This window comes from Nycticebus coucang, chromosome 12 (genome assembly GCF_027406575.1).
Source record: "Nycticebus coucang isolate mNycCou1 chromosome 12, mNycCou1.pri, whole genome shotgun sequence".
NCBI lineage: Eukaryota > Metazoa > Chordata > Mammalia > Primates > Lorisidae > Nycticebus > Nycticebus coucang.
Genome location: NC_069791.1, coordinates 477971 through 503422, shown reverse-complemented (window position 1 = coordinate 503422; position 25452 = coordinate 477971). Strand labels below are relative to the sequence as shown.

Here is a 25452-nt window from a genome sequence, read left to right as displayed (position 1 = left end):
GACACTGCACAGTGCCCAGCTACACTGTGGTTCTGAGCTGACCTCCCTGGGTTCCTACTGTGTGTCCCCAAGGACAGATGATGGACGTGTGGGCAAGCACACAGCTCTAGCACGTCACCCTCACGTCACATCACAGAGGCCTGGGAGGCTGAAAACTCACCCAAAGTTCTGAAGATAGTTACTGGCAGAGCTGAGGACAGACCAAACTGCTTCTGACTCCCAAGACTAGTGCCCTTGCCAAATGCGCGTTAGAATCCTTACATGAAAATAAGAATGACCCACATTAGGAGGTCCTGAGGCCACCGACCATTTCCTGCATGTGCCCAGCGTCGGGGCCTTCATACTTGCTACTCCTTCTGTCCAGAAGGCTCTTTCAGCTCCTCGTGGCTGACGTCATCCTGTCTAGTCAGCTCAGCTCCATTAGTTCAGAAAAGAAGCCTCCCCGACCCCCTCTCTAATCTGGGGCCCTCCTCAACCCCCGTTTCCTCTGCCACGTGTGATCTGGATACACCACCTTCCTCAGACGTGTCACAGTGTAAAATTACCTCATGTGTTCATTCTCTGGCACAGCGCCTCACTTCCTCCCTCTTAAACACAAGTCCCGTGAAGGAGCAGACCTTTCCCATCTTGTTTCTCACTGAAATTGGAGGTTCACACACAGATGCCTGAAAAGCATTTTCTGAATAATAAATGAATACTCTGAGTGCTCTTACCTCTGTCCTCACCCAGCCACTGTCCCCCTGGAACACCATCCCTCCTTCCTCCTCACCCACACACGCCCTGCTCATCCTCAGGACAACGTGAACCTTACAGGCCCCACTCCTGTGTGTGCACCTGATTCCTTGGCTCACTCACATTTGTACCCCAAGTCCTGAGAGGGGTAGAATTTGACCCCAGCCCTTCACTCCTGTCACCTCTCCTTCTCTGGGCTCTGGACCTTTTCCTGATCACCCAACTCCTGGCTACGTTTTCCATTATGTCAGTTCTGCTCCTCAAACACTCCAATGCAAATTTTAATTCTGTTGTCTCGTTTGTATTTTTTTCCTCACCATCTCTTGCTCAGGTTATCCAGGTTCTCTCTTTTACCTCTATTCATTCTTTCTTCTGGCCTTTACACTCTTTCACCAAGACCCTTCTTCTTTACAGTCAATTTGGGGTGCCTGAGAGTTATTTAAAAGAGCATATTTCTTGCAAAAATTATATTCAGAAGTACTCTTCTTCCCTGGTAACTTAAGTTCACTGCGTCTTCCCTTAGCCTGTGCTGTTACTTTATGGGCCCCGAATTTAAGGTTTCCTGTTTTCACTGTAGAGGGAGAAGATTCTATCCAGACTTCTGTGTTGTCCAAACAGGATGCCTGGAGAGCGCTCAGACCCACGCGGGTTCACCAGGCAACAGACTGAACCCCAGGGTTACAGCAAAGGCAGGATGACCCTGGCTTCACGAGTCTAGCCTAATTTAAAGACCTTTAGGAGGAGTTACGTGAGATCTTCATCCATCGTATCACAAGGAAAGATAATTCCTAAGAAGCAACGCACATAGACCCTCAGGTGTGCACAGGGCAAACAGCTCCCAGGACGCAGCCTCAGCCCAGCTCCCTCTGCACTCGGTCCTGCTCTGCCATTTTCCAAGTGCCCTGTCCTCAAACAGACAATGAATGTCAAGGGGGAAAACGAAAGCCTCTTCACAGGAAACAGAACAAAAGGAAGCAGCAAGGGCCAAGAACTGAACTTAAAGATCACTCACATGAAGGACTGAAGGACTGAAGGATGAGAGGAAAGGAAACAGTCTGAGAACTCTGTGATGGCCATGCTGGACATTGGGGTGACCTGTGGCAGGGGGGTTGAGTATCACTCTGGCAGATGATTAAGTGATGATTGGAGTCAATGAAGGAAGGGAAAGTAGGACATGCTCATGCAGGAAGATGAACAGGGAAATACAGGAAGAAACAGTAGTCATCTAGTAAAGATAGCAATGCTAAGATCTGCAAGCACTATTGAAATCTCTAAGCAAAATTAATAGGCATAATTGTTCTTCTTGAGCTTGGAAGGATTATCTCAGGTTTAGAAAACAGTGAGAGTAATCATTATGTAAATCCTCTCTTAAATAAAGGGGCAAGAGAAGAATGAAGAAAGACAAATTCAACACCAGAAATCAGAACTCTGAGAGCACTGGGGCCAGCATGGTGGTTCACACCTGTGATCCTAGCACTCTGGGAGGCCGAGGCAGGTGGATCGCCTGAGCTCACAGGTTTGAGACCAGCCTGAGCCAGAGCGAGACCCTGTCTCTAAAAATGGCCAGGCGTTGTGGCTGGGACCTGTAGTCCCAGCGACTCAGGAGGCTGAGGCAAGAGGATTGCTTGAGCCCAAGAGTTGTAGGTTGCTGTGAGCTGTGAAACCACGGCACTCTACCGAGGGTGACAAAGTGAGACTCTGTCTCAAAAAAGAATAAATAAATAAATAAATAAATAATAATAATAAAATAAAAATTAAAAAGCAAGAAAGAAAAGAAATCTGAGAGTACTGGATAAAATACTGAAGAAGAAACATTCTGCCTCAAGCCTTCATGATTTTTTTAACACTGCATCCCAAAATTTTCCTTAACTCTGCTACATCACATGGACTTTTTGGACTTCTTTTAGTCTTTTGCTAAGTTGTTATATGGCCCAATATCAACTATAGGCTATATGTCAATTCTGAAGGCTACTTCTAACTAAATAAAACAGTGAATTTGCATGTTTTAGTGGCTAAATATTATCACACATATTGAAAATGAAGATTGGAATAGAATAAAACTGAACTTCTTTTGAATCATGTTAAAAATATTGTATGTATTTTTATAGGTAAGGAAAAGTCATCAAGTGTTTCCTTTCCTATCTCACATATGGAGGACATTCCAGATCTCTTATCAACCACAACCCAGCAGGACTAAGTGATAACACCAAGGCTCCGGGCCACCAGCACATTTTACAGAGGGGGAATGACCAGGATTGAAGTGTGTCCCTACCTGAGCTTTGAGCTCTACCTCAAAGAAAGCCTCACCCAATTTCATCAGAAGAAAAGCAGCACAGCACAGGCAGCAGGGGTCCCTTCCCCAGTGTGACCATTTCTCAGCACCTGTTTTTACTGCATCAGTCATCGGGGAAAGTAACAATCTAGAAACTCCACCCCTCTAAAGACTGACTCCTGCCCTAAAAAGGAATCATCAGGATCATCCACCAACTGTTTCAGTATTCTAACTTTCAAAGAGGGATTCACAAACAAACATTTACTGAGCACTACTGTTGTGTACCAGGCCTGGGACTTAATACAAATAGGACACTTAGTATCTTAGTCAAGTGAGCAGAAGAGTAAGGGTCACATATCATAAGAAACAACATCCAAGGGACTTGGCTCAAGGGGCCGAAGTCAAAGGCAGGTTATCAGTGTGGTTTAGTGGCTGACTATTACTCTAGAGGTGACCATTTCCGACTGATCAGCAGTTTCCCTGTGGATGATGTCTCTCAGCCATCAGTCCGATTTTCCTCTTGGATCTTGGACTCACTGGCTGAGCATAACTTCCCCAAGTAAACTAACCTTCGGTGAGGTGACCCAACATCTTTCTTGAACACGGTCAATGCAAAGCGAGGCTGGCACCACCTCTGGCTCGATTAGGTCCCAGAGGAGCCCAGTGGGCTCGGGATCATCAACATGTTAGTCCTCCAGAGAAATCTACAATAAAAGATGAGATCACTTCTGCCCAATTAAACTAAAAATAAATTCTGTCTTATATGGAAACCACTGCTGACACTGTCTCCAGACATAACTCTAGTCCTAGGGCAGACTCAGTCAAAGCATTCTGTTGGCTTTGAAATCCACTTATCATGCGCAATGCACAATGTCTGCTACTAAGCTCCTTCCTCTCTAGCAGCTAACCCAGGACATATATCTTAGTTTAGTCACATTCAGTTCACCCAAGAAAGACTGAGTGAGGGGCGATTATGTTCTAGATTCTGAGGACACAGTAATGAAATGAAACAAGGAAGGTGGTATCTCAGCCCATAGGCAGCTTGTACTTTAGTGGACAGTGATACAAATGCACGCTCACACCCACAGATAAATACCTGCAGACACAGTACAACACTGCTTATTCACCTCAAGCTGGAACCTGCTGCTCTTCTACACATGGAATCCGTGAATGGTGTGAGGGACCTACACGTGTCATCAGCTCCTTTATTTCTGCACGGTGTTAAGCCAGAGCCCAGACTTAAGTCTGAAATTTACATAATGCTCCCTTAGCCTTTTTCTCCTACAATAGGTTGTTCTTGTTTGCATAACTGTTACCTCACTACACTTAATAGGTTTTAAAAACTCCTGACTCCTCCATCCTCCCCCCAGTATTACTCATCCTCCTACAACGTGGGGGGCTGTTCTCTCCCAGCTCACACAGCAGCACCTGCCCGGAATGCTGCTTTCCTGCTGTCCTCAACGTGGTTTTGTGCTGGACCTCTGAGGTCTACTAATTGGGCATGTGACATGATTACTTCTCATTACTTCAGGTCACTTCCGTTAATCAGGGCCATTTTGTTTCTCAGATGCATGAGCAGCTGCAGCTGCTGTTTAACTCCCTTCCGGGTGGTCTCTGGTCAAGTTCCTTGAGGCAAACATCTACTCATCCTCCAACACTTCAGTTCACACACTTCTTCCTCTAAGGAACTTTCCCTGACCCTGAACTTCCACTCCCTGGGGGCAATTTAATCCTCCCCTGAGTTTCCATAACACACAAGAAACAACTGTATCAACCCAACTGGCCACTGCCTGGCAGTGGCCCAGTGGCTGGTCTGCACATCACCACGTCTCCCAGCTGCCCTCCACACGGTGAACAGTCACTGCACATCACCACGTCTCCCAGCCGCCCTCCACACGGTGAACAGTCACTGCACATCACCACGTCTCCCAGCCGCCCTCCACACGGTGAACAGTCACTGCACATCACCACGTCTCCCAGCCGCCCTCCACACAGTGAACAGTCACTGCACATCACCACGTCTCCCAGCCGCCCTCCACACGGTGAACAGTCACTGCACATCGCCACGTCTCCCAGCCGCCCTCCACACGGTGAACAGTCACTGCACATCACCACGTCTCCCAGCCTGCCCTCCACACGGTGAACAGTCACTGCACATCACCACGTCTCCCAGCCGCCCTCCACACGGTGAACAGTCACTGCACATCACCACGTCTCCCAGCCGCCCTCCACACGGTGAACAGTCACTGCACATCACCACGTCTCCCAGCCTGCCCTCCACACGGTGAACAGTCACTGCACATCACCACGTCTCCCAGCCGCCCTCCACACGGTCCCTCCACACAGTGAACAGTCACTGCACATCACCACGTCTCCCAGCTGCCCTCCACACGGTGAACAGTCACTGCACATCACCACGTCTCCCAGCCGCCCTCCACACGGTGAACATTCACTGCACGTCACCACGTCTCCCAGCCGCCCTCCACACGGTCCCTCCACACAGTGAACAGTCACTGCACATCACCACGTCTCCCAGCTGCCCTCCACACGGTGAACAGTCACTGCACGTCACCACGTCTCCCAGCCGCCCTCCACACGGTGAACAGTCACTGCACGTCACCACGTCTCCCAGCCGCCCTCCACACGGTGAACAGTCACTGCACGTCACCACGTCTCCCAGCCGCCCTCCACACGGTGAACAGTCACTGCACGTCACCACGTCTGCCAGCCGCCCTCCACACGGTGAACAGTCACTGCACATCACCACGTCTCCCAGCAGCCCTCCACACGGTCCCTCCACACGGTGAACAGTCACTGCACGTCACCACGTCTGCCAGCCGCCCTCCACACGGTGAACAGTCACTGCACGTCACCACGTCTCCCAGCCGCCCTCCACACGGTGAACAGTCACTGCACGTCACCACGTCTCCCAGCCGCCCTCCACACGGTGAACAGTCACTGCACGTCACCACGTCTGCCAGCCGCCCTCCACACGGTGAACAGTCACTGCACGTCACCACGTCTCCCAGCCGCCCTCCACACGGTGAAAAGTCACTGCACGTCACCACGTCTGCCAACCGCCCTCCACACGGTGAACAGTCACTGCACGTCACCACGTCTCCCAGCCGCCCTCCACACGGTCCCTCCACACAGTGAACAGTCACTGCACGTCACCACGTCTCCCAGCCGCCCTCCACACGGTGAACAGTCACTGCACGTCACCACGTCTCCCAGCCGCCCTCCACACGGTGAACAGTCACTGCACGTCACCACGTCTGCCAGCCGCCCTCCACACGGTGAACAGTCACTGCACATCACCACGTCTCCCAGCCGCCCTCCACACAGTGAACAGTCACTGCACATCACCACGTCTCCCAGCCGCCCTCCACACGGTCCCTCCACACAGTGAACAGTCACTGCACGTCACCACGTCTCCCAGCTGCCCTCCACACGGTGAACAGTCACTGCACATCACCACGTCTCCCAGCTGCCCTCCACACGGTGAACAGTCACTGCACATCACCACGTCTCCCAGCTGCCCTCCACACGGTGAACAGTCACTGCTCATCACCACGTCTGCCAGCCGCCCTCCACACAGTGAACAGTCACTGCACATCACCACGTCTCTCAGCCGCCCTCCACACGGTGAACAGTCACTGCACATCACCACGTCTGCCAGCCGCCCTCCACACGGTGAACAGTCACTGCACATCACCACGTCTCCCAGCCGCCCTCCACACAGTGAACAGTCACTGCACATCACCACGTCTCCCAGCCGCCCTCCACACGGTCCCTCCACACAGTGAACAGTCACTGCACGTCACCACGTCTGCCAGCCGCCCTCCACACGGTGAACAGTCACTGCACGTCACCACGTCTCCCAGCCGCCCTCCACACGGTGAACAGTCACTGCACGTCACCACGTCTCCCAGCCGCCCTCCACACAGTGAACAGTCACTGCACATCACCACGTCTCCCAGCTGCCCTCCACACGGTGAACAGTCAAAAGCATGTGTGCTGAATAAACACTTGAATGAATTTTAAAAAACACTTGAATAAATCTTTAATAGTAAAAATAATAAGTGACAAAAAGTTGTGAAATTATTGAGTTCTCCAAACCAAGGAAAACTTAACTCTATTCATTGTTTTTCTTCTTTTTTGACATAAGCTATTTATTTAGCTCTTTGTTTTAACTGGATGTCAAATGTAAGTAAGTGCTTGCTTAAACTTGAAGAATCCTACTGAGATCACGGAAGATGACGGAGGAAATGCAGTAAGCAGTGTCTGTCATGAGATTTACCCTCTGCCCAGGAGACAGCAGAAAGAACTTCAGTGCAAAGACCTGCTTTCCACTATGAGGTAATGAGTGGGGAATTGCCAGAGCCCTCAGGCCAAGGAGTGGTTGACATTATTTTTATCCCGAGCAACTTAAATCCCTGTACAATGCTGAGTCTCTAGAAGAGGGCTGGAGGAAAAGATGCGTTAGACACGTTTTCATTTACTTTTCTTTTCTATCTGCTGCAGGTACCTAAGGAGAGATGAACTTGAGCTTTGACTGTGGAGAGTCTCTTCATAGTCAGGATGTTTTTGCCTTAATTGGATGCTAATTTTCCTATCTCTGTGCCAGCTCTCGTAATAATACTCATAAGGCAAACAGGTTTTTAATTTCTGTCTATTATGTAAATAAAGAATGTGTCTGGTCCTTGTCCCAGGTTCCAGAGAGGGTAGCTTCTAAACCCTTAGAACTCCCCAAGTGGTAGAACTGTCTTTGTTATTCATGGAGGTCCTCATCCCACACTTGAGTTTATGTGAATGTAGTGACTGGGTGGGCTCCTAGGTAGCAAGGTGTGGGGCATTTGGGGAGGGAGGTGGGGGCCCAGGCTAGAAAGACCAACCCTGTGATCAGAATGTTGGGCTTTGAGCCTGATGACGTCAGCTCTGCTTCTGGGAAGGGGAAAGTACTAAAGGCTGAGTCCAAGTCCAGCCATGTAGCTGATGATTTCATCAACCGCGTTTAAGGAGTAAGACAAGCAAACAGACATTCTGGACACTAAGGCCTGGTGAGCTCCCTCCTGGGGAGGGGATGAGCTGGAGGCAGTAAGTCCTGCTTTCAAAGTAAGGACAAATGAGAATCCTGGGTATAAGACCTGGCCCTATACCATGCATCTCATTTTGTTGGTTCTGATTTGTATTCTTTAAAATAAAAATATAACCATAGGGTTAGTGTTTTCCTGAGTTCTCTGGGTCATTCAAGGGAATTATCACACCTCAAGGGGTTGATGAAAACCTTAAAATGCAGGTGGCCTGGGACCCCCCACTCTGGCTGCACCTGCGGTCAGGTGGTCTGTATGTGGCCTGTGGGCTCTAATTCAGCAGGGAGGCCCAAGGCACTGTGGTGTCCACACAGCTACCTGGAGGTGGGGACCTGGGCCCAGGGTCTAACCTGCCACTCCATTCTCAGATCTGGAACAAGCCACATAACGGTCGTCAGTGTCCATTTCCTCTTCAGGAAGTAAGGGGGGCTGGGCGCTATGGCCTCTGCCATTTCCCAACTTTATGCTGCTCCCATCAGTCCTGAATTTGGAGGATAAACCAGTGATCCCTTTTCCACTAGGTGATTCTCCTCTAAAGGCTTCTCAAGTGAGTAGAAACTTGAAGACAGGCTTGAGGCCGCTGTACTTACTGTGCCTCGTCCCAGACATGTGTCTGGCTCACTCACTGCCCAGCTTCCTCCAAGGCTGTGCATAGAGGTCGCTGCCCTGCTGAGCCTGCTGGCCATGTCATCTAATGTCAGCCCCCAGCCCTGACACATGGCCACCCCTTCCTTGGCTTCATTTTACTCCATGACAACTATCATTAACTAATACATCACACAGGACCACGGCTTGTTTCTCATGTATCCCCAGCAGAATTCAAGCTCTGTGAGGGTGGGGTCTGGGCTATGTGTCCACTGCTTTATCCTCAGCACCTAGAAAGACACATATCAAATAAATAGTAGGTGCTGATATTTGACACGTGAATCTACAATAGCTTTTCTGAGATCTGGTAGGCATAGCAGCATAATTAGCTAATCCACTCATACCTAAAATTATTGTAGAAATGATTCCCCCAAAACTAAAATAAAAAGGTAAGAGAAAGAATATGAGAATAGATAATAATAGAACCCTAGGAAATATCGACCTATGAGACTTTGGAGTCACAAGGATCAAAGAATGGAGACGATGGTGATGCGTAAAGTGAAGAAGGTGTAGTAAGATGCCGAGACAAAGCAGAGCTGTCAATGTGACAGGGGTGAAGGGCTCGCAGAAAGACTGAAGAGCAGTTAATGCTACAATCACCAGAAAAGGGCAAAGCTATCTTGTTGGCCACAGCAAGATAAAACAAAACAGGTAGTAAGAGAGAAAGATTCTAAAAGATTGAGTAGACGGCTGAGAGCTGGGAGGACTCTGGGACTTGGATCTGAGGCATCATGGACAGATCAAAAGAAAACTACATTTCAGGACTTGTTAAGGCCACGGTTCTTCCGCTTGATGGCACAAAACGCGTTCCAGTGACGCAGCAGTTTTCCAGTCAGAATCCGTTACCTGCAAGTAATGGTCAGGCTCAGCGGGTCCTGTGCCCTTTAAATTCCTCCCAGCGCATTCCTTCTCAAGCACAAAATCTTATCTCCAGCCACAAACCAGTTCAGAATCATATGCAGAAGCAATTACAGGCAACCAGTGTACCTCATCCTGTCTCTAAGCCACTGAATGACACCCAGAAGAGCAAGCAGCCCCAGCTAGCAGCACCTGGAAATAAACCTGAGGAAGACGTGACATCAGAACAGAAAAATGAAGTATCAAAAAAAAGGCAATGGGCTTTGGAAGATTTTGAAATTGGTTGACCGGTGGGTAAAGGAAAGTTTGGTAATGTTTATTTGGCAAGAGAAAAACAAAGCAAGTTTATCCTGCCTCTTAAAGTGCTCTTTAAAGCTCAGCTAGAAAAAGCAGGAGTGGAGCATCAGCTCAGAAGAGAAGTGGAAATACAGTCCCATCTTCGGCATCCTAATATTCTCAGACTGTATGGTTATTTTCATGATGCCACAAGAGTTTACCTAATTCTAGAATATGCGCCACTTGGAACAGTCTATAGAGAATTCCAGAAACTTTCAAAGTTTGATGAGCAGAGAACTGCTACTTATATCACAGAACTGGCAAATGCCCTGTCTTACTGCCATTCAAAGGGAGTTATTCACAGAGACATTAAGCCAGAGAACCTGCTGCTGGGATAATCCGGAGAGATGAAGATTACAGATTTTGGCTGGTCAGTTCATGCTCCGTCCTCCAGGAGAACCACTTTCTGTGGCACCCTGGACTACCTGCCCCCTGAGATGACTGAAGGTTGGATGCATGATGAGAAGGTAGACCTCTGGAGCCTGCGAGTTCTTTGCTATGAATTTTTAGTTGGGAAGCCTCCTTTTGAGGCAAACACATACCAGGAGACCTACAAAAGAATATCACGGATTGAATTCACGTTTCCTGAGTTTGTAACAGAGGTAGCCAGAGACCTTATTTCAAGACTGTTGAAGCATAATCCAAGCCAGAGGCTGACTCTCAGAGAAGTACTTGAACACCCCTGGATCAAAGCAAATTCATCAAAACCATCAAGTAGCCAAAACAAAGAATCAAATAGCAAATAGTCTTAGGAATCATGTAGGGAGAGAAATCCTTGAGCCCAGGGCTGCTGTACAATGTCAGGAACATGCTACTGAAATCTGTTTTTACTATTGACAGCCTCCTTCAATCTACAGCACTACAGGAAATGTTTCTTACTGAGCAGGCAGGGCCTCTGCCTCTCCATTAGTAAACGTGACACTGAAGTGAATGTAGCCATGAGAATAAGGCTACTTTACTGGTTCGTGCCCTGGAGGCAAGGTTCAACTGCAGCCAATCCCGCAGCCTGCGCCAGCCCTGGTGTCCTTGTAGGAGCAGCCCTGGTGTCCTTGTAGGAGATGCGCTGATTCTGGTTGTGGGGAAGTGACCATTTGTCCTGACTCGGTCAGTTAAGGAGCTGTGCAATAATCTTCCAAGTACCTGGAGTGAGTGTGTTATTTATTGGGTGTCCAAGCTCAGTAAAGCTGTTGGAATTAATGTGACCCTTTTAAATGTTAAAAGTTTTATATAGATTTGTGTCTTCTCCCACGGCAGTCCCTTCAGAGTGGCCTCAGTGTGTCAGGCCTGGTTGGGTTTCAAGTCCTCCTTAACCACTGATCTCCCATGAGATGCTGTAAAATAGAAACATGTGCTACCTTCACTGCAGGACTTGGCTTGGGATATACAAGACCCATGTGTCTAAGAGCCTTTAAGGGGTTATTTTTTATTGGAGTTTATGGCATGTGTGTAAACTATATATGCAAATAAATAAATAAATAAAAGAAAAAAAAGATTGAGTAACTGCAAAAGAAAAAAAATGGTATCACAATGATTTAAAGCAGTTGTCTGTCCAATAACAGCACCCATTGGATGAAGAGGCACTTGAAATATGTCTAGTCTGAGATACACTATAAAGCATAAAATGCATTCCAGGTTTCAAAGAATTTTATAAATAAAAGACTATCAACTGGGCAGGTGTGGTGGTTTGTTGCCTGTAGGCTCAGCAACTCAGATGGCTGAGGCAGCTTTAGCCCAGGCATCAAGGCTGCACTGAGCTGTGATCCAGCCTCTGCCCTCAGGGGTAGGTGACAGAGCAAGACTCTGTCTCTAAAAAGGAAAAGAAAAGGAAAAAATAAAAAGAATGTAACACATCTTGTTAAAATTTTTTATATATGTTACAAGTTAAAATAACTTTTGGATTTGTTAGGCTGAATAAAACATAATTAAAATTATTTTCACCTGGCCTTTTTTCCCCTACTTTTTAATGTAGCAAACAGAATTTTTTTTTTTAAGCCAGTCAAATTTAGCAGTGGGGGGGGTTGAATACCAGCTTTATTGACACTAATGTTAAGAAGCTCTGATAATCCACTACCATCGGACCAGCCAAACAGAAAATTTTAAATGACTTATGGAGACCAGTACTGCATGTCTGTGGCAGCGCTGATCTAGAAGTAATGAGGGGACATACACAGAATTCTGCAGACGCACCATCAGCCCCCAGGAGTCCGGGAGTGAAGGAAGGCACAGCCTCCATTAAAACTTGCCATAGAAAGAGCACCATCAAGAGAAAGCAGTTCCAACATGAGGAAGGAGGTACAAGGGTTGAAGGAAAAACAGATGTAGTTCAGGGATGAGAAGCAGGCTGGTGGGTCAAGTCATAGGAGGGAGACACTGAAGTTCACCTGCTCCGTGCTGGTCCCAAAACTACGAGCAGCTCCTTTAGCGAAGGCCAAGTTCACTCCAGGATACAGGGGCAGTGAGTAAGTTACGCAATTGTAGTAATAGTTAATCAATATACATTTATTAGTGACTTCACACATCCTCAGCTCTAGAGACCAAAAGGTGAATACGTTCCTGTCCTTAAATTGTTCCCTAACTTGTAGGTGAGAACAGTGTATAAAAATAGGCAAATTCCGACACACATCCCCGCACATACAGCAAGTGAGTGTGCATTAGGCCCTGCGGTCAGAGCCAGGAGAGAGGCCTGCCCAGCCTACACCTGCACAGCCCCACCCACTCCTCCTGGGGCACTGGCTGTAAAAATAGGCTACTCAGCACAGTTTTAAATCTGGCTACAAAAAGGTCATGCCTTCTTTTACTAAAAAATACTAAAGTTTTTGTATGGGAAAAAATATATACTTCCCATGAAACCATAAAGTTTTGCAGGTATCAAGGGAAACAACTAAGTTTACAAACGTTCTCCACTATCTATTCATTCAAAAACTTTAAAAATACCAGCACATATTCTGCAATACTTTTTTTAGACGCCTTTGTATTAAACAAATGGGCATATAAAGCATCTTCTTTTACTGTCTTAAGATGTCACATAGCAAAAAAAAAAAGATGCCACATAGCTACGAAAGAGACTAATATTTCTTTCACTTTCCTGATTTCTTTCAAAATTATAATCTGTTTGGTGCAGTTAGTTTCTAAAAGGTAGGATGTGGCACAGTGACGCCAGTAGAAAATACCAGCCTCTGGGTTCTTCTCAACGTCTCTTCAAAGGCACCACGACAAGGGGGACGGTCAGGCTGGCAAAAGCCCAAACTCATGTGTTTGGGGCTTGCCCTGGTTAGGACGGGCCCAGGCCAGAGAAAGGTGCCGGGCACTGGAGTCGGAGAAGCTTAGATCCAAGTCACACCTCTACTGCTTAGTTAACTTGGGCTCTGGGCATTTTAATCAGCTGCTTAGAACTTCAACTCAATCATCCAGATTAAGGGGACGACATCGACTTTAGTTCACACACTCAGCAAATGTCACACACATCCCTTGTTGCTCCAAGCCCCACAGCCCTCCCGACCCCATCACAGCCACCTACTCACAAAAGGTGACAAAATCATCAATAAGCATCCAGCAGATAGCCACCTGATGTCCTTACGCTAAAGGTGCCAGGGGGTCAGTGTGCGAGGCCGACCATATACTACATATTAAAATAAAAGAACATGGTTTTCAGGGTAAAATTCTCATTAATTTCTATTAAAAATTAACTGCTTGAGGATTTTGAAGTAAAATTAATTCAAGCTACTTGAACAGTCCTTGAAAAGCTGGAAAATCATCAGGGTCATCACAGACTATTGATTCAATTTCGACGAAGTCAAAAAGAAAATTATAGGAACTTTTGGCAAGAATCTTATTCTTATCAGTGTGATTTAATAAGACTCATAAACTTCACCCACTAAATTCCAACAGTCTAAAATTCAACAGAAGAATGTCTTATAATGATGACCCCACAGTCTACACTTTTATCAGAAAAATAACTTGCTTTATTCTCTTGATTGCTCTGTAGAAAAAGTGAGATATAAATTATTTTATTTAGTAAAATTTCCCATTTTTGATATGCATTTTTTACTGGAGTAGGTAGACTTTCCACAAAAGAGTTCCCGTGGAAAACAATCTGAATGTTATTAAAATAAATTCCCACGCAGAGCACAGTCTGCAGTGAACAAAGCCCTTGATTGTGCAGGAGACGGTAAGCAGGAAACACGGTGAGCTCCAACAACAGGCTGCAGTGACAGCATTCATCAATTCCCGCGATTTCTAAAGACCCACTCAGGGCCCAAGGGTCAGGAGGCCCTGGGCGGGGGAGTGACCAACCCAGGGTCACACTCCCTCAGCGGCAGAGCCCAGACTCAACCCCAATCAAGGACTCACTTCCCGTTGAAACACCTCCCGTGCCCATGGAGGTTACTTGGTTACCAGTCTGCTGGGCCGCACAGAATCTTGTGTGTGGTTACTTAGTCTCTGTGTAACAGTTCCAAAGACTCACCCCTTTTATAAGGTCACTACTGCCATTTCTGAAATGTCTTCTGTACAATGAATCTAAGTCTCATCTCCTATTTATGTTATCTGTCCCTCCTCCACCAAAGTGCTGCCCCTGAAGCCTTCTCTGCTTCAAAGCTAACCTGCCTTCAGCCCCTGGAGCTTTCCCCCAGGGCACTGCCCAGCATCATCACTGCACCCGCTGAAGACCCCACCTCCCCACTGCTTCCTGCCCATCACATCTTCCCACCTGTTGGTTTCTATTTCCTGCGTCCCCTGGAGTATCCAGAACAGAATCATAAATACACTGAGAGTTAATGATAAAAGGATGCACAATTAAAGGGCAACAGTGGCACAACCAGGACTTCCCTGAATTATTCACTGCTTTGGAATACCCAGCACTACTCAGAGGAGGCTGAGGGTTTCTGCTCTGAAAACGAGGAATGACATTATTATAGCCACTGACACTTACTGAGCCCAGCCCTAGGCACTTGACATGCATTAATCCATACAATCCTCACAACAACTGTACACAGGTACTATTGTGATCATTATTTGCTGATAAGGAAATAAATTCCAGAAAGGTTAAGGCATTTACATGGCTGCCCCCAGGGCATCAGAGACGAATTCAAGCCAAGTTGTTTCTCTCTTTTTTCAGCCTTTTTCACTTTTGCAGGGGGGGGGGGGAGTGAGGGGTATTTTCTTTGTTTTCTGGCTGAATGCTAAGTAACACAAGGCTCTCTTCACTGACAAATTCACAGCAGTGTGCAGAGGGCTGCAGAAGGCACTGCTGCCCACTCCCCCACTTGCTCCAACCCAGTTCCTCTCCCATGCACACAGATGACCATGGTCAGCAGATGAGCACCCGTGTTAAACTGAACAACGAGGCATATTTTCATAGTCTAGCAGTGGGGAGGTTAGACTGTTTCAGGGTATCTATCACTAGGTGAGCCTGCATCCTTTACTTCATTCAGCACCTGCAGTTGGCAGGAAGGGCTCCCAGAATCGGCCTGAGCCAGGTGCTGCGGGCTGAACTCGTACCTGGTGCTTTGTGAACACACCACCCCCTAACAAGGGGCAACCGGGGCAAGTCCCCTCCAAAATTCACACATTGAAATTCTAACCCTAGTGGGATTGGGTGGGGCCTTGGGGAGGTCTTAGGTCCTGAGGGTGGAGTAAGCAGGACTGTGCCCTAAGGAAGGGAGGGGAAAGCTGTCTGCAGCCAGGGAGTGAGCCTTCCACAGAAGGGGGCCTGCCAGCCCCTGGAACTTGGATTTTCTGCCCTCCAGAATTGTTGACAGACAAATGGCAGGTGTCTAAGCCCCCCAGTCTACAGTGTTCTTGGACAGCCTGAACGGGCTAAGGCAGGCACAAATGTAAAACTTTGGGAGATGCCTTTGTTGATAACTTGGTTCTCTGACCTTATGCAGAATCTATCCAGCTTGTCAACACACCAAAAATGAATCAATCCTTGATTTTCCTGCTCAATGCCTCAGCTGAAGGATGATTAGGCGTTAGCCCAGAGAAGGGGCAAGTTACATGCAGTAAGGGCCTTGGCTTCTGAGGCCTGAGATAAGGGGGACTTGGAGGATTCCAGGAGTAAGTGCCCGGCGGGGGAGGAGGAAAGAACATTGTCAAGGAAGAGATTTTTGTTGAGAGGGTATTTGAGTGGCATGAGGAATCATGATATATGTAACAACATAACTTACATTCATAAATTGATTTATTTGATTTAAATGTAAACGGGTATTAAAGACGCTTTTTAAAAGACAGCATTACAGATATTAATGTCACTCTTTTCTGTGAAATTGCTTCAGTTCATAACAAAAGCAAAAGGAAAGAAAGAGAAGCATGCCTCAGTTAAATTTTAAAAGGGCAGCAGCACTGCCGTGAATATGCATCTGAATCATCCTGCTTGTGAAATCTCATTTGATAGGCTACATAATTTGCTTTTTAACCTTTGGACCATAGACATTTGGAAAGTTTGTACATTTATCTTTTTTTTTAATTAAAAAATATCTCCAGTGCTCCCTAAAAGTGCAATGTAACTAAACATCTACTGAAACAGTGGCACATTTGATTAAATATATTCAATTCAATATACTCCTACATACAGCTCCCTTTGTATTTGGAGGCAGGCAATGGCATCTTAACCGATATACTCATAATTTAAATGTTAATATTTTCCAGAGGTTCACTGTGACCTAGGTAAGAAAAAAATAGTAATTGTTTAAATCTATCATCTCCAACTTTTCTCTCAGAGTACCAGGCTTTGCAGGGGTTCGTGTAATGGGTTACACTACCATGGATTCTCCCAAGTAAAGCTTCATGGAAACAGGATCTGATGCCTTTCTCTGCTCTGTTGACGGGGTGGGGGCGTATGGAGAGGCCCCATGCTGTGAGCAGCACTCACTTTAGCTGGGGCACCTGGCTCATCCTCCAGGCTCTGGGTCTGTTAGATAAAGGATCACTGTGATCTCACAAGCTGTCCCATCTGCTCAGATTCTGTGACTTGTGACAATTGGGTTTCCTCCTTTACAAAGTTAGAGCATGACTGAGCCTGACCCTGCAGCTGCTATAAAAAGTCGATCATTGGGTGGTACAAGGACATGTCCTTTTAGGTGAATGTGACTCACTGCCTGGATCCACACTGAGTGGTGTGCAGGTCCATTTTAATCACAGCGTTTTAAAAGAACATTCAGGAAACAAGGAAGAAAAGGGAGGGGCAGTTTTGACTGCCCCTGTAATGATGAGAAGGTCCTGCAGGGGCGAGCTCAAGGGCAGGGACGAGATGACTGTGGCCTGGGATCAGTCACTCAGAGGGTGACACTGAGCCATTTCAGGTCCCTTCCTCTTCCTTGAAAGTCTTTAATCATACAGAGTTTTGAATCACCACGCTCTTTCACAGGGCAACAAGCTTCACTACAAAACATTCATTTAACTGTTATAATAAACTCAGACCCCAGATGTAAGTAAGCTTCAACCTCCATTCTGTACCCTATGAAGAAACCCAGTGTTGTCCTCAGTGTCTCAGCAAACCCTGGAGGCTCCATGCCGTGGCCTTTCTTCTGCTTCCGTGGAATTCCTGCACATTGTGTACCCTGCCAGTTCTTCTTTTCCACATGCTCCACATAGACCCAAGCATGGCCTTCAGCTCACCGTCACCAGTCCGGCTGCCACACACTATTTACAGCTCCTACCTTAGCAGGGTCTTTGCAAAGACCCAGGGGGCTGCAGGAGGGTTACTACCCTCTAGGGCCTGCTCAGCAACCTCACATTTTCCTAAAGACCATTCTCTTCTCTCCTTTCCAGGGATTCCCTCAGCGTCACCCTTCCTGGTCTCTCACTCTGTGCTTGCCCCTCTTACTCCCCCTCCACTCTTCCCAAAATGCCCAAGAAAATTCTAAATAATTTTCACTCTGCTGTTCAGAGAAATTCAGTTTTCTCTGAATCAATTCCAGGCCCAGCTTTGCAGGACCCAAATCCAGTAGAGAGCCCAAGGTTACAGACTTTCCTGAAAAGTGATCAATAATTTTCAGTAGTATGGTTCTAAATAATGACATTTTCCCATCACAAATAGATTCCCTAGATTATGAGCATCAATTCCAAACAAGAGTTAAGCCTACATGTATTACCAGGACTTCTGAAAGGTGGCAACAGGCGTGTATACTTCTTCCTACACTTTAGCAGGCATCCTCAAACTTTTTAAACAGGGGGCCAATTCACTGTCCCTCAGACCATTGGAGGGCCGGACTATAGTTTAAAAAAAAAACTATGAACAAATTCCTATGCACACTGCACATATCTTACTTTGAAGTAAAAAAACAAAACAGGAACAAATACAATCACACTGCCTCATGTGGCCCACAGCCAGCTGCAGTTTGAGGACCCCTGCAGAGCAGCAGTTCTCAAGTTTCAGTAGCATCTGAAACAGCTGGAGGGCCGGGCTGAGCACAGGTTGCAGGGTCCCAGCTTTCTGCCTCAGCAGGTTTGGAAAGTTGTGTTCCCAACACTCCGTGCCTGTAGGAGCCGGGGATTGACAGTCGTTCTCCATTCCAACGACCGGGAGAAAGGCCGAAGCACACCTCCAGTTCTACTGCCAACGTAAGGGCTGGAGCTTGCTGCTGAAGGCTTGGATAGCTAATGCCTTCCCTGTCCCGTTCGGTCCAGGCACGGTGATGAGTTGCCTGTCCTGCAGTCTCCCCCTGTCCCTCTAAGATGGACTCAGCAAGGGCTGGTGTGGCCTGCACACTGATGGTGGCTCCCAGGCCCATCCCACACACACCCCTCCTTTGGAGGAGCCGGGCCTCAGGCTGTACTCCAGTTACTGCATAGAAAGTGGGGCTCACCCTGCAGCCCTGGGGCTTCTTCTTAATCACTGTGATGTTGCTGATTACTCCTGGATGTCTTGGGGAGACATGCAGACGTGCAGAGCCTGCAGAGCAGGAGTCTGAAGGAGACCCAGACAGTCTTGTGGCACTCGCTGCCTCGTGTTTATCTTGTATTCATCTTGTGATGATGATTTTCATACTCGTCTGAGCAAGTGACAGATGGTTGACTTCAGGTACAGAAAAGATTGATGCCCGTTTTTATGGCTGTTTCTACAGTGCTTTCAACAGGTCGCCTGAACTAGAATTCTAACCCAAACCTTAGCCACTGTCCAGCATCTTCTCAGTGGTGAGACTGCTCCTGGGTGAGGCTATTTTTGCAAGATCCCTTGAGTTTACTAACCTAACAAATGACCAAGAATAAGGCACAAAGGCACAAAGCCACAAACAGAGACAGACACTGGACACAACATTTGCAGCTGAAATTAAAGAGCTATCTTCATGTTTCCGTGTAGAAAGGAGAGTTGCTCCTGGACTTTTTCAGGGTCCTTGCCTTGCATTTAGCCACTCCCAGGGCCCTCTGAGGATGCAAGACCTCCCTGACTGTCGACTCCTTTACGAGTGTGTTTGTCTACTCAGCACGTTGGGTCGCATCAAGATCTACAAGCTGCTCCCAGTGTAGCAGAAAAAGCTGAAAACTAAAAATCAGATGATGTGTTTATTCCCAAGGCCAGTGTTTAAATAAGGCTTACATTTAAAGAACTGATTTAGGACACTGATGCTTTTGTGTATTAGACACATTTTAATACTTTAAATTGCCATTGTTTACCTTTCTGGGGGAACGCAAACTAATTTAAGGATTGATATTGATATTTTGTAGCCACCTTCTCAGACACTGGGTTTGTTAGATCTCTCTCTGTTCATTTTTCTCTGATTTTCTAAATAAGCTGGAGCACAGCTACACCATAATTCTTGCCAAGAACATTTCAGACCAATCCTCAGATGCTTTTGGGCGGACACTTGTGCCTTAAAGACAGTGCCATGCAAGAGGGTTCTCAAGACGGACTGTGATGGCATCTGTCCCAAAGAAGCTCCTCGTCTACGGGGAGAGGCAGATATGTGATTGGATGGACAACTGGAAAACAAACAGCAAAAAACAGGGAACAAAAACTGGGAACAGGAGGCAAAGGAGAAAATGAAGATGCTTCCATTGGAGCCTTTCAGCCGGGCTCGGAGCGTTCAGAGAGAAATGGAAGAGACAGAAAGAGCCGTGCAGAGGTTCTGTCTGGTCTTCAGTTTGTGTCAGGAACAAATTCCCATCTTCCCACCACGGAAGACGGAAAATGTAAAAGTGCATTTGATATCTACTTCCACTCCCATTTTGACTCAGTATTAGAGAATTTCTATTATAAACTACAAAAGATGTGTTGCAGCTAAAAGCTTAAATGAAAAGCATGTAGTTGATTTGACGGGGAGAGGAAATTTAAGGAGTAGAAGCCCCTTTCCTCCAATTCGGCATTATTTCTCCTTTTTCTCACCAAATTAATCTAATTAAACTGTTTTAAACCAGTTGAAAAGTAACTGCTTATATTTTGTTGAAAACATTTTGAGTGGCTTTAGAGCTTTAAAAAAAATTAGTCGGGCACGGTAATACACACCTGTAGTCCCAGCTACTTAGTGGGCTGAGGCAGGAGGATCTCTTGACGCCTGGAATTTGAGGTTGCTGTGAGCTGTGAGCAGCCACTGAAATCCAGCCTGAGCAACAAAGTGAGGACCCCTCAAAAGAGAGGGGAGGGAAGGGAAGGGGAGAGAGAAATAAAGGGGAGAAAGACAGAAAGGAAGAAAGAAAATGATTTCAAGATGTACTTATGGGAACCTTATACCATAATTTAAAATTATTAATTATAAAAAAGCTGCTGGAGGAAAGAAGTATATATATTAACCTAGTTGTACCTGGATTTTAGAGAAAAATTCTTGAGAGCATTCTATAAAGAGAAATGATAACTAAAGAACGAAGTCAAAACACTCTTCACATTGGAGGACAGAATCTTGAGGTGGTCACTGCGCAGTCTCACTCTGAGCAGCTGAGAAACCAAGTGGAGTGGCAGGGCTGTGCGCAGTCTGCCGTGACAGCGTGTGTGAGGCAGAGTTGGGGTAAGACGGGACCTAGAAGACCAGGCAGAGTGGGGGAAAGATGGGACCTGGAAGACCAGGCAGATCTGGGGTAAGACAGGAGCTGGAAGACCAGGCAGAGCGGGGGTAAGATGGGACCTGGAAGACCAGGCAGAGCTGGGGTAAGACGGGACCTGGAAGACCAGGCAGAGCGGGGGTAAGATGGGACCTGGAAGACCAGGCAGAGCGGGGGTAAGACAGGAGCTGGAAGACCAGGCAGAGCGGGGGAAAGACGGGACCTGGAAGACCAGGCAGATCTGGGGTAAGACAGGAGCTGGAAGACCAGGCAGAGCGGGGGTAAGATGGGACCTGGAAGACCAGGCAGAGCTGGGGTAAGACGGGACCTGGAAGACCAGGCAGAGCGGGGGTAAGACGGGACCTGGAAGACAAGGCAGAGCTGGGGTAAGACGGGAGCTGGAAGACCAGGCAGATCTGGGGTAAGACGGGACCTGGAAGACCAGGCAGATCTGGGGTAAGATGGGACCTGGAAGACCAGGCAGAGGTGGGGAAAGACGGGACCTGGAAGACCAGGCAGAGCGGGGGTAAGACGGGAGCTGGAAGACCAGGCAGAGCTGGGGTAAGACGGGAGCTGGAAGACCAGGCAGAGCGGGGGTAAGACGGGACCTGGAAGACCCAACAGCCAATGGTCACAGGGAAGAGATAAATAATAAAGATGAAAGAAAAATGTATATTTTTGCTTTCTTTTAGAAACTTTTCTAAACAAATGATCAATCTTATTCATTAAAGTTACACTGTCTTAATGACAAATTGTCTTATTCTAAAAAGTATAAAGCATAAAAACACCTGGAAGTTAATCAGCCTCATTTCTCTAACTCTGGAGTGTGGCTGACCTAGTGTTTTCAGCACCTCCAGAAACTGCTTCTACAAATCTAAGAGCATGAATTGACAACAGATCTAAGCATTTCTATTTCCCTTCCATTTCCGCATTCTCATGTTTGTCTCGCCCATCCAAAATTTAATCAAATCATTATCAAAACGTTTCTGATTTTTCTCATTTATGACCATATTGCACACCAGTTTTAAAAGAGAGTTCCAAAACAGCCAATAGTTCCCAAAATGAATGTTTCAAAATGCTAACTGGAAAACAATGTAATGTGTTAACTATCCTATATTCTAAATAAGGAAGTTATTTAGAAGGAAGGAAGGAATTTTAGATTCTCAAAAACATTTTTCTTTCTGTAGCCATAACTCTCAAGTTAAAAATAAATTCATATCTTAATGTTAATCAATTTGTTACTCCATTTTAACATTCCTATCTTTAAAAAATATTTTCTAAAAACCTTTTCCCAGATGTGAGATCAACTGAGTTCTACCCAGGATTAATAAGTAGAATAGAGGGCGGCGCCTGTGGCTCAAGGAGTAGGGCGCCGGTCCCATATGCCGGAGGTGGCGGGTTCAAACCCAGCCCTGGCCAAAAAAAAATAAGTAGAATAGAAAAGATCAGAAGAGAAGAGAACAGTAATCAATAGAATAGCTGTAGCAATGAAAAATACAGACTCCTGGAGTTTTATTTGTTTTTTGTTTTTGTTTGTGTATGTGTGTGTCTATAACAGATCATATGGTAAACTGGCCCTAGCTAACGATTTCAAAAAATTCTATTCTAAAACACATGATGTCTGATTTTATTAATTTAAGAAACAGTATTCAGTATCAAGCGTGGATGTTTGTTTGTTTCTGTATCTTACAGTATGAAGTTAGCCTTCATGTTCTTCCCATAGGATAAAAGAAATTGCTTCTATAGACTCTGTTATAATGCATTGAAACTAAATATCGGCTCAACATCTGGCATCTAGAAGAGCGATTTGCAAATATTTGCATATTTTTGGTCTTCACTCATCCATGTGCCTTCATTTATCTGGACCTACTTTATACCAGCACCACGGTGGGGCCTGGGAGAAAAATGGTGAACAAGAAGAGAATCTTGATCCTGCTGTCACAAGGTGCACAAATAAACTTACAAATAATATGTAATTACAGCCATGTGACATTGATAGGAAGTGTGACAAAAAGATAATGAGGAAGACAATGGTATCGTAAAATATAAATTTCATACTGATATTTTACTGGTATTAACAATATTTAAGTAGTGTTAACTTCTCTGAAAAATCAGTATGTAAGAGATCTTTTTTTTTTTTTGTAGAGACAGAGTCTCACTCTACCGCCCTCGGGTAGAGTGCGGTGGCGTCACACGGCTCACAGCAAGCTCTAACTCTTGGGCTTACGCGATTCTCTTGCCTCAGCCTCCCGAGCAGCTGGGACTACAGGCGCCCGCCACCTTTTTTTTGTTGTTGCAGTTTGGCCGGGGCTGGGTTTGAACCCGCCACCCTCGGCATATGGGGCCAGTGCCCTACTCACTGAGCCACAGGTGCCGCCCAGTATGTAAGAGATCTTAAGGATGAGAAATAGCTAACTAAGTAGTGAGGAGTGAGCCCTAGGAAATGAGAAGAACATTCCAGGCAGAAGAAACAGCGTGATCAAAGGTCCTGTCAAGGGAGACAGCTAGGCACATTTCCAGGAAGCGATGGGATGATGATATGTCTGTAACAGAGACCACAGGGGACACATCTTATGACATGAGGTTGAAGGGCTCAGTGGGAGCTAGACCATGTGGGTACTTGTGGCCTTGCTAAAGATTTAACAATCAGGGCCAGGCACAGTGGCTCACATCTATAATCCCAGCACTCTGGGAGGCTAAGGCAGGAGGATCCCTTGAGCTCAGGAGTTGGAGACCAGCCTGAGCAAGAGCGAGACCCTGTTTCTCCTAAAAATAGAAAAATCAGCCCAGCATCGTGGCAGGTGCCTGTAGTCCCAGCTACTTAGGCTGAGGCAGGAGGATTGCTTGAGCCCAAGGTTTAAGGTTACTATGAGCTATGGCACCACAACACTCTAGCCTGGGCAACAGATTTAACAAGGAGACAATACATAATCAAGTTTGTTTTGAAAAGATGGCTCTGGCTGTAACATGAATAATGGTTAAGTGAGGAACACAAATGGCTGTTAAGGAAACCAGCCTGGAAGTTATGCTTGTTCACAACAGCAGTCCCTCCTGCAGCCCATCTGAAAGACCCTGCTGGCTCAGCCTCGAGTGACTGGCCAGGTGCACTGGGGAGGAAGCAACGCAGACACATTTGACAGCTCTTGGAGAGTGACAGAGCAGGTGACCGAGTAGACTCTGAAAGGGCAAGTAAAAGAGAGTGTTATCAGGGTGTGTCCCGGGCCTCTAGTTTTACAGAGCTGGATGGACAGTGTGCATGTGGAAGAGGGTTTTGCCTGGGCCATGGAGGCTCTCTGGAGGCAAAGGAAGACACTTGGATGGGCAGATCTGGTTTTCAGAGAGATCTGAGCTGAAGATTCGAATTTTTGAATTAACAGCATATTGCAGGAATTTGATGATGGACTGGGACATAGAAAACACTATTTAGGAAAAGAGTACAAAGTGTGGAGAGAGCGCAGCAAATATCAGGGGAGGGGCAGGAGGGGAAGAGGCAGCCCTGGGGAGCTGCAGGGTGAAGGGCAGAGCAGAGCAGAGAGAAGGAGCAGCCAGAAAGTTTGGAGGAAAAGCAGGAGACAACGCCAAAGGAGGAGACAGCTTTGAGCAGGGCGTGGCTGTCAGGTGGAATGCTACTGGGAGATGAAACAGATGAGGACTGAAAGAAATCTTTAGATCTTGAACACCGAGGTTATCAGAGACTCTAGTGACATATAAATATAAATGGATTATATTATTACAGTACTGACTAAGTTTCTCTGGTATGAATGTTTAGAGTTTCAGATCTCAAGATTATGGATGAAAAGCACACACAGTATTATTTATAACACTGAGACCCAACAGGAGGGTTGGCAACAACCTCCTGTAATAGCAAAAGCATGAAAAACACCACCCCAATTTGTTCATTTCCCCCCCATGGTTGATCATATCATCTTGCCCTTAGCTATGATAAAGTAAGACTTAAAAACAAAACATAAATAGCAGATTAGCCTTTACTTTTTCTTTTTAATACAAAGCATGTTTCAACTCAAAAGAAATCAAATTTCTATGACTACATATAGCCTGCGTCTTTTATGACCACAGTTCAATCTGATTTGACATCTCATTAAAAACATTCTCTATCTGCTGCTGGGTGGAATGATTTCTCAAACTGCACACATGATGCAGGCCCCAGAATACTGAAAAGAGCATGATTCTGCTGAATAAAAATGTGCCACTTTTAGTCTATTTTTGTTGTGCACGTTTGAAAAATTATTCACGTTTACAATTAGACTTACATGAGGACTTTTATAAATATTCTATATAGCTTGACTATGCCACACATAGAAATTCAAATTCCAGAGTTGGTTAAGCATAGCTGCAGCCCAAATCAGGAAAGGACATCTTATACTGGCGTACATTTTTAAAGGATAGAAGTTATACCACATCTCCGAAGAAATCACTCAGCCAGCAACAAACAGAGAAAACCTTTTAATACAAAACAAAAAATCTAAAGTAATGATGTCTTCAATGGTTCATCTTGTCAATGTTCACTTAATGTCTATCATT

General features: G+C 46.2%; 1 protein-coding gene and 1 pseudogene across 1 annotated transcript in view; one reads left to right on the top strand and one right to left on the bottom strand.

The window, feature by feature from the left end:
• GRIP1 (glutamate receptor interacting protein 1) overlaps window positions 1–25452 on the bottom strand; it is a 687322-nt gene that overhangs the window by 536773 nt on the left and 125097 nt on the right. The window lies entirely within an intron of this gene.
• Window positions 9474–10972, top strand: LOC128561024 (aurora kinase A-like; annotated as a pseudogene).